Source organism: Nuphar pumila, chromosome 12 (genome assembly GCF_984573655.1).
Source record: "Nuphar pumila chromosome 12, dmNupPumi1.hap1.1, whole genome shotgun sequence".
NCBI classification, from domain to species: Eukaryota; Viridiplantae; Streptophyta; class Magnoliopsida; order Nymphaeales; family Nymphaeaceae; genus Nuphar; species Nuphar pumila.
Genome location: NC_143260.1, coordinates 105,559,848 through 105,570,182, shown reverse-complemented (window position 1 = coordinate 105,570,182; position 10,335 = coordinate 105,559,848).

Here is a 10,335-nt window from a genome sequence, read left to right as displayed (position 1 = left end):
AAATTTAGATTGTAGCGCATGAGGCTGCCATTTGTGTGTTCAAATTGTTGCTTATTTAGCGATTTCTATGAAAATCGCTTCAAAACTTCATACCTGTAATTAAATAGTTGTCACATGAATCGTTATCGTCAACAAGTATAAATCGTTATTTTATCAACATATAATTTTTTCCTACTTTAAATATACAAATCGTTGCCTCAAACATAAAATCGATGTAAAAATCACACCCTTCATAAGTGCATATCGTTGTAATGTTTGGGCTTCAACAATAAACATTGTTTCACATCTCGCTCGTTGTCAAAAATCGATATGCCTTGTGAGACCTGGATTCCGGTTGACGATTTATGCGATTTACGCGATAACGTATATGTCGACCACAACGATTTGCTTTTGTATATATAATATTGAAATAGTATAATGCAAATCGCGACTGTAGTAACATACTATCAATTTGCGATATATTGTTTTGTTTGTTAATGTCGATTTGTAAGCTATTATGCTAAATTTTCGTATCAATTTGTAATATATTATGTGATATGTATATCAATTTGTAACATATTATGTGTTTGCTAGTATCGATTTGTAAGATATTTGTATTATTATATTTAAACATGTGTGTGCGACATTTACATTGTTGCGTGATTGCGATGGCGATTTGCGTATTCAAATCATTGCTCATTTAACGATTAAAATTAAAATCGCTTCATGGCATCGTAGTTGTCATTAAATCGTTGTCATGTGAATCACTATCTCCAACACACATATATGATAAGTCGTTTCTTTTATTGGCATGGTAAATAACAACTCGATGCATAGTATAGTGTGATGCAACTGACGATCATGACAAATAACATGGAGAATGATCTGCATGTAGATTTAATTTTGCATGGTTGGTAGGAAGAAATCATTTTGCCTCATAAGTGCGCGTGGTTTTCATTCTCCTCCTCCTTCTTTTGCTTTTCCTTCTCTTCGTCATCCTTCTTCTTCATCATCTTTAGTTCTCCATCATCTTTCTTCGTTTGCTTTTCATCTTCAATATCTGATGGATCAGGCTCCGCATAATAAATATCCAACAATTTGTTCCTATCTTTTGCATTCTCAATGTTCATTATATTTTGGTACTTTACATAACCCTCATATATATCGGATTGGCAGACGATTTCTCCAAGAGTCATCCCCTCCAGCGACAAAGGCTTTCTTGTCTTAGGAATTGTAGTCATTACTAACATGTAAAACACATAAATTTAACTGCATCATTATATGTTACAACCGCCTCCCCAAGTATATATTATTACAAGTTATCACATTTGTTACACAATCACATTGCTACTGCTTGAAATGTATAAATCGTTGTTGCATCAAACAAATCACTACTGCATTAAATGTATAAATCATTGTTAAATTCAAACTTACAAATCATTATAGAAATTTAGCCCTCATATCATTGTAATGTTTGACCTTCATAAGAACAAGTCGTGCTAATTGTTTTTCGACGACTAGAAGGTGGATAGGTACAAATCGATTTGTTTCAGTGTAAAAATAAGTGTTATTTAGCATGAATAGTATAACCAGTTGTAAGATTTAGCATTCAGATTTACAAATCGATTTGTTTGCATAACGAAACCTTACACAAAACTCACCAAAAGGATACAAGTTTTGCTAATTCGATAGTGGAGGAGAAACACCTAGAAGGTAGATGTAGCTGATGGTGGCAACGGTGCTCCGACGGCAGTAAACGATGAAAAGGGGTGCTCTGACGATAGCAGACGATGACAAAGGGGTGCTCTTATGGCAGCAGATGGCGACAAAGGGTGATCCCGCGGCAGCAGACGATGCCATCAAAGGGAGCTCCTGTTACAGCAGATGGTGCATCGTCAAAGGGTGAGTCAGAACGTTTAGGGCGACATATTGCGAGGAACTCCTATTAAAGCATAATTGTTTACTCCTTAGGGCGAAAACGATGATGATTTTAACCCTTTCTCTCTTCTGGAGGGAGGACATTTTTGTCCTTTACTCGAAACATCATTTTATGGTGCTAATGACGGGAAAGGGTACTTAAGTCTTTGCAAACAAATCGTACTCCGATGCTAAGTGATGCTGACACACACATGAAAACGAGCTCCATGTGCTTACATATGTGACACTCATTCAGACTCGAGAACACGCACCTGCGTCTTTCGGGGGGGGACATATAACCTACTTCGACACCTAAATCATGGTGGGACTCTCTTGAAGACTCAAGAGCCTTTTCCTTTCAATAAAGGAGACTTATTTCTGCCAAACAAGTAAGCCAATAAAAGTAAACTAAACTTTTTGACAATAAATTTGTTATATAAGAAACAAATCAGGCTTACAAATGCCTTTTATAGAAAGGAAGACAATCTCAACCTAAAATGAAAGACCCAAGCTAACTCTTCTTATCCAGAAGAGATCCTCTCATTTTTTCTTTTTCATATTACCCCTACAAGGAAACCAAATGTCTCCTTGAAAGTCGACAAGCATTGATTTGTACATGTTTTGCTCCTACCTATCTTATCAATTGCCTCAATTGACCTTTTTATTTGTAAAGTACTTAATTATCTCATATTCTAACCCTTATTTCTCATGTGGATTAATAAACTCATTTATCTAATAGAGATATCCAAATCAAATTACCAACTTTATTTGGGTCCAAATGCTATCACCACCCCTTCCTCCTCTTAATTTTTTTAAGATTTTTCATTTTATTTATTTCATGTTACTCAAACAAGTGAAATTTTTTCATTTAGAAAAATTATCATATCATATATTCTCATAGAAAAAAAATTTAATTTTCTATGAAAGTTTTTCTCGCTTCCAAACATGCCCCAAAAGAGGTGATTTTCTGACAGTTTTTTTTCATGAGATTTGTTAAAAATTGGCTCGGTTCGCTTTGGATCCAATCCATTCAACCCAATGAGTCCGATCTCCTTAGCACAACAAGACCAGTCTGCTTGTTGGGGAAAAATATTGCTACACTCTCTACAACATCGTACTCTCTCGCCAAGACTTACGTAGGGTTGTCAATGGGTCCTATTTGTATCTGATACCTGACCTGACCTGAACCTGAATCTCTGGATATGGGCATGGAAATGCCAACCTAAATAATATTTGAGTCTACACAAACCTGATCCAAGCAATATGCAGGCTGGATTTGAGTCATATTTTTTGTTGGGTACTTTACTTGACCTGTTTTTTTTTTTTGCTTTATGTATATTTTTAATAAAAATAAAATTTTAAAATTATGTGTCCGAGTTTGTGATTCTATTTTCTTGACCCAAAAAAATCCAAACCCGAACCCATATATTAGTTATATGGGCAAGTCTGAGTCAACTCTGACCGGACCCATTGACAGCCATACTCATAGGTGCAAGTTTTATTTCATTGATTTAACTTAACCCTACAAATGAGGGTAACATTTGGTAATGGCACCATTAAGTGCAAATGGGTCTAAGTCTCATGTATTTGTACCTCATGTGGCCATTACCAAATGTTACCTTCAAGCCTTTTGACATAAAAAAATGATTTTCTCAATTATAAGATGTTTATGACTCATGAACCATTGAATTTTGAAGCCTTTAAAGACCTGTTTATGCAAAGATTGAGTCTGCTTGTCTGGCAGAGCAGTTAGTGCATATCACCTTGTGTTAGGGTCGTTGCAAGTTCGAATGCCAATTATATAATTGTAGTATTGGTAAGGATCTACCTAAACCCAACTTTCTCTGTCAAAAAAAAGAAAAGATTGAGAGAATCTCAAACTGGCAACCTCACCCGTGGCCACATCTCTTTTAAAAACTAAGCTTGACATTGGTGTTTGATCACAGGCTTAACTGTGTAGAACAGTTCTGTCTGAACACTGCTAGCTATCTTAGACAAGTCTTAAGTGTTTTTTTCTTCCCTTGTCCTAGGTGTTGTAAACACCAGTACTCCAGGAAAGGGGGCGGAACACCCTAGGCAGGAGCCGCAGGACACCTACCAACTGGACACATGGGATGTTGTGTTTCAGGCATCTGGCAGAGGCGGAGCTGGGGGGGGGGGGGCGCAGGACTAAGCTGCCTCCCGAAACAGTTAAATTTTTTTTTTAAAGCCCAGTCCTAGCCCAACCCTGATTCCATATGAAATAGATTTTTATCAATTTTTTTAGCCCAGTCCAGTCCTAGCCCAGCCCTGACTGCAGCAAATAGTTTGATTTGTCCATATGAAATAGATTTTTATTAATAATTGTAGCCATTTTTTATTTTATCTCAAAAAAAAATCGGGGGCAACGCCCCCAAACCCCCGACTATCACACCAATTTTTTTTTTTGCTACACCCCTGTTTGCCCCCCCCCCCTCACATGAATCCTAGCTACGCCACTGGGCATCCCTCATCTTTGATGGTTGTGTCGGGCACACAAAGCACGAACAACAATGACTCATGGATGCTACTGTTCGTGTAATCAGTCGTCTTCTAATCAATTTTTAGTATATAAAGATGGAGTAGTGCGTAGGTACATGATCACTTTCGAACATGACCAAAACGAACTTTTGCTAAGCATTCATAGCGCAAACGATGGACGCTCAGCGTAAGTGTTTTTGTGCTAGGACTTTATGGTGACAAAAAGTCACCGCTAAAGGTATTATTTGCTGGAACCTCGTGCGGAGTGTCCATCGTGCACACTTGGTGCGAGTTCGTTCTGGTCATGTTCGAAAGTGATCATGCACCTACACATTTTCTTATAAAGATGTATCTTTATAGGAATATAATTAAAATATTAAAATATTAATTTGTATAAATCCAGGTAGTGTGCATGTCTAAACGTGATCAAATCGTGTCTACAGACACAGACTCGTGTCATTGTGACGTATCTACTCACCCACCGGTGATGGGCACAAAACCTCATTAGGACGCAACGGGCTGTTAGCTGCGCACTTACACATAACATCAAAATTGAATACGGACGATGGGTAGTGTCCCAACCCAGACATTCCTATCTTGGCTCTTTTGTTGAATCCTATGTCACAAAGACATGAGGACACGAGGATGGTGGTGCAGATTAGACACGCAAGTTTGATTTTTTTTTTGAAAAATAGGACACGAGGACATGAAATCTTTTAATTTGTTAATCAAAATGGAATAATTGTTTGGTATTTAAATATATATTTTCTTAAAATAAATCATAAAAATATTGCCCCAAGGGGGTTAACACAATGGGGTGGGGCCTTGGCCACTAGGCGGGTGGTCAAGATTCAATTCCCATGGGTGCCTTATCTATGCAGAGGCCAACGTTGAGCATAGAACCCGAGGGAGGGGGTCCTTGGAGTTTTACACCATTGGCATGGTGATCGTAGTAGGGATGGCATGATGAACTAGTACAACCATTTTTCATATTGAGTGCAATTTCTTCTGGTTATACATAAAAAAATTAAAAATATTAAAAATAATAATAATATTATTATTATTATTATTATTATTATTGACATACACATTAGTGTCTGTGTCTTATAATAGAAACACATTGAAACTTCACAAATATTCTACTAAATTCGTATATATAGTATAAAGTTCGCATAACCAAATTCGTTAACTTCTGGTAACTGAAAATATCGTAACTTCGCAAATATTTCACTAATTTTGCATATATAGTATGTTTAAACATGTAATGAATATTTACAAAACAATTTTAACTTTCGCAGAATGAAATTAAACATACAAAATATACAGAACAGTAAACCTGAAATGAATTATATGGATTGGTTGTACGGGCACTATGCTTGTATGAATTGTCACACGAGACAGATGCGGTTTATCCGGCCTGATTAGTTTGAATTTGAGTATAAGGCTGGTAAGTTGCCCAAGAAAGGCAAGATGATTTTAGCACTCAAAGCCCAGTAGTTTATTGAGAAAGGGTGTGAAGGCTTTTTGGCCAGTGTTTCCTTTGTGAACCGTTCTATCACTCTTATAGGAGAGTTAGCAGTCGTCAGAGACTTTGAAAATGTGTTTCCCAATGATTTGTCAGGACTACTGCTTGCAAGAGATATTGACTTCACTGTAGAATTGGTGCCTGGTACGACCTTAATTTCTAAGGCTCCTTATCGAATGAGTCCCACAGAGTTAGAAGAACTGAATAAGTAGCTCTAAGAATTGATAAATAAGGGATTTATTAGGCTGAGTGTATCACCGTGGGGTACATCGGTGTTATTCATCAAGAAGAAGGACAAATCAATGTGCCTATGCATTAATTACAGAATGTTGAACTAGGTAAAAATCAAGAACAAATATCCCCTTTCACGTATTGATGATTTGTTTGATCAATTACGAAATACAAAGGTCTTCTTGAAGATAGATCTTTGATCCAGTTACCATTAGTTGAGGATCAAAGACTCAGATGTGCAGAAGACTGCGTTTAGGATACGATATGGCCACTATGAGTTTTTGGTAATGCTTTTTGGGCTAACAAATGCTCTGACAATATTTATGGACCTAATGAACATGATTTTTTGGCCATATCTGGATTTTTTTGTGATCACATTCATCGATAACATATTGATTTATTCAAAAAGCGAGAAAGATTAGAGAAAGCATTTGATGATAGTTTTGAAAATACTTAGAAAGCATCAGTTGTATGCAAATTTTTTTAAGTGTGAATTCTGATTGAAGAAGGTAATGTTTTTGAGACATGTGATATCAAAAGACAGAGTGTCAGTAGATCCTGCTAATGTAAATTCATACCAATAAATTACTCTTTGAAGAAGTAAAGTTGAGGTTTCTATTCAACTTATTAAAAAATTATGTGTTATATTAAAAATTTTGTTAGATGAAAGCGGTTTTGGATTGGAAGCAACCAAAAAATGTTTCAGATATTCGTAGTTTTCTTGGTCTCGCCAGGTATTATCAAAAATTTATTCAGGACTTTTCCAAAATATCAACCCCGATGATCAAACTTCTTTGCAAAGTGATTAAATTTGTATGGACTCAATAGTATAAAGAAAGTTTGCAAGAGCTGAAGAAGAGCCTTACTTTAGCCTCAGTGCTTATGTTATCGTCAAGCCATAGAGGATTTGTAGCTTACAACGACACTTCAGGAACATGACTTGATTGCATACTAATACAACATGACAAGGTAATAGCATATGCTTCTCGTTAACTAAAAGTGCACAAGCGAAACTACCCAACAAACGATTTAGAGCTAGCAACTACAATTTTTACTCTCAAAGTATGACGACACTATTTGTACGAAGAGTAATTCAAGGTTTTCTCTGACCACAAGAGTCTCAAGTATATTTTCTTATAGAAAAACTTGAACATAAGACAAAGACGGTGGTTAGAATTTTTAAAAGATTATGACTTTTCTATATCCTACCACCCAGGTAAAGCAAATGTGATGGTTGATGCCTTGAGAAGGAAGACAAGAAGTTTAGCAAGCATTATGAGCAGCGAGTGAGGACTACTTGAGGATTTGATCGCTTGGAGACCTTTTGGTTCAGACTCGGTAGAATTGAGATCTCAAGTCTCTTTGTTCAAATAGATCTCGTAGATTAAATCATAGCTCAACAAAAAAATGATCCAATTTTTTTGAAGATGGTTGCAACTTGCCAATAAGATAACTCAACTCTACACCTAGAAGAGGATAACAACATATGGTATAATCAGAGATTATGGGTACCAGAAAACCCGCAATTGCGAAAAGAGCTATTGGATGAAGCACATAGGTTCAAGTACAAGATACATCCAGACAGTATCAAGATGTACAAGGATATGCAACGAAATTACTTGCGGCGCAGAATGAAAAGAGAGATTACAGAATATGTTTTGAGATGCCTAGTTTGTCAGAAGGTTAAGGTAGAATATCGAAGACCTGGAGGAACACTGCAGACGATAGAGATACTCCAATGAAAATGGGAGGACATTACCAAGGATTGGTAGATCTGCCCAAGATGAGACACTAGTATGATACTATCTGGGTGATTGTGGATCGCCTTACGAAGCTGACACATTTTCTACTGACTAGGCGAATCAGACCATAGAAAGCTTAGTAGACTTGTATGTAGATGAGATTGTATGGAGTACCTGTCTTGATGATTTCATATAGAGATATGTGGTTCACATCAAAGTTCTGGGGACAATTACAAAAGACTTTAGGGACAAAGCTTAAGTTTAGCATAACATTTTACCTTCAAACAAATGGTCAGTCAAAGAGGATGATCCATACACTAGAAGACATGTTGTATGCTTGCGCACTGGATTGGAAGGGCAATTAGAGTAAGCATTTGTAGTTATCAAAGTTCACCTATAATAATAGTTATCATTCGAGCATCAGTATGACTCCATACAAGGCTTTATATGGGCAACCTTGCAGATCTCCTGTTTGTTGTAGTGAGGTTGGCAATCAATCTATCGAGTCACCTATAGTATTGTAGTACTATATTGATCAAGTGCAGTTGATTCAAAAGAGGCTTTTGACCGTGTATAGTCATCAGAAAAGCTATGCAGATCCAAAGCATCGTGAGCTTGCTTTTGAAGTTAAGGGTCATGTATTTATCAAGGTTTTACTGACCAGGCGCATGTTTTGATTCAGCAAGAAGGGCAAGCTTAGTTCAAGGTATATAGAACATTTTCTCATTCTCAAGAAGATTACAGGAGTAGCATACAAATTAGCACTTTCTCTTCAGTTTTTGAATATCCACAATGTGTTTCACGTGTCAATATTGAGAAAATATGTGTCGGACCTGAAACATATCATTTGATATGAGGAGGTTGAGATACAAAAGGATCTCATGGCCAAGGAACATTCGATAGAGATTTTGGACCGACGAAATCAAGTTTTACGGAACATGACCATTCCTTTAGTAAAAGTTTGTTGGCAGCACCATGGGATTGAGGAATGCACTTGGAGCTGTAAGCGGAGTTGAAAGTGAAATATCTAGATCTATTCGTTGAGTAGCCCTAGTTAAATTTTGTGAACGAAATTTCTTTAAGGGGGGTTGGTTATAACACCTGTGATTTTTCAGAATATTTTTAATGTATAAAATAATATTAATAAGGATTTTTATGTGAAAGAAATGTAAAAATGGAATTTAGTTTAAGTTGAATTATAAAGTATATTCTATGAAGAATTAAAGTTTGATTTTAGTGAAATTCACATTCAAAATTAAATTTATAAAAAAATAAAATTTTAATAGAATAATTGGTAAATTTTGTCTAAACAAAATTGAACATAATTGTAGATGAATTTAGTTTTAATTTGATATGTATGTAATGTGATTTTATTAAATTAAAATTGGTTTTGAATGGATTTGAAAGCAATACAAAATATTAAATAGATGGAATGAAAAACTTAAATTAATTAGGTTTTATAAAATGGTAGAGGTCTATAGAATGAGGGGTCTCCCTTTGTGGGCCCATCCTATGTGACATTTCATGTTGAAATTAATTTGAAAATTAGTAAGTTAAAACCCTAAAAAATGATATTTCTAATTTTTCTAAAAGAATTAAGTATAATAGAAAAGAAGAGAAATAAATTAAATATGTCAAAAGCCAATACAAAGAAAACTTTGTGTGGACTTTTGAGACATAGAGAGGCAGTTCCCTAGGATGGGACAACCCATCCTAGTGAACCCACTTGAATGGAATATTATCTAATAAGCAATAATAATAAAGGTCAAAACTTACTAAATAAGTTAGAGAGGTTAGCACATTAATATCTAAGCTAAATGATTTTGATATTTAGTAAGTTAGAGAGAGATTACACGAAGGGACGTCCCATGCTTGTGGGACCCATGTGCTTAGTTGGAACCTCCCTAAGAGGTAAGAGATGGTATATTATTATGCATATTTTATAGCTTCATAATATGGTTACATAGTATAAGGTTTTATACCTAGTTATATTCATATAGCTAAGTAGAATTAAGTAAATACAGGAAAGGTGATTTAGAAAATTTTAAAATATATTTTAGAAAGTTAGTGCTGGGAATTGAGAGAGGTTTGGAAGGTTTAAAAAGTGGAAAGATTTTATAAAAAGGGCCAAGGAGGGTCTCACACCCCCCTATTGGATTTTCTAAATTTGTTTCAAGTTTCTCTCTCTCTCGTGTTTTTCTTTCCTTCTCTTTTGTTTTCTTCTTCTCCAATGGTGTTGAGAGGTATTGGAACTCCAATAGAGAGGGTTCAACCAAGGAGTGCAACCACTTCGAAGGAGGCAACTAGTTCAAGTCCATGTTAGAGAGTTCGATGTTCATGCAGTTTAGACTTTGACGATTTCCTATGATTTTTTAAGGTAGGGGGCTTCATCTGATACTCGTAGATTGGGGCTCGTATGCACTAGCAGACTCTGAGGCTGAA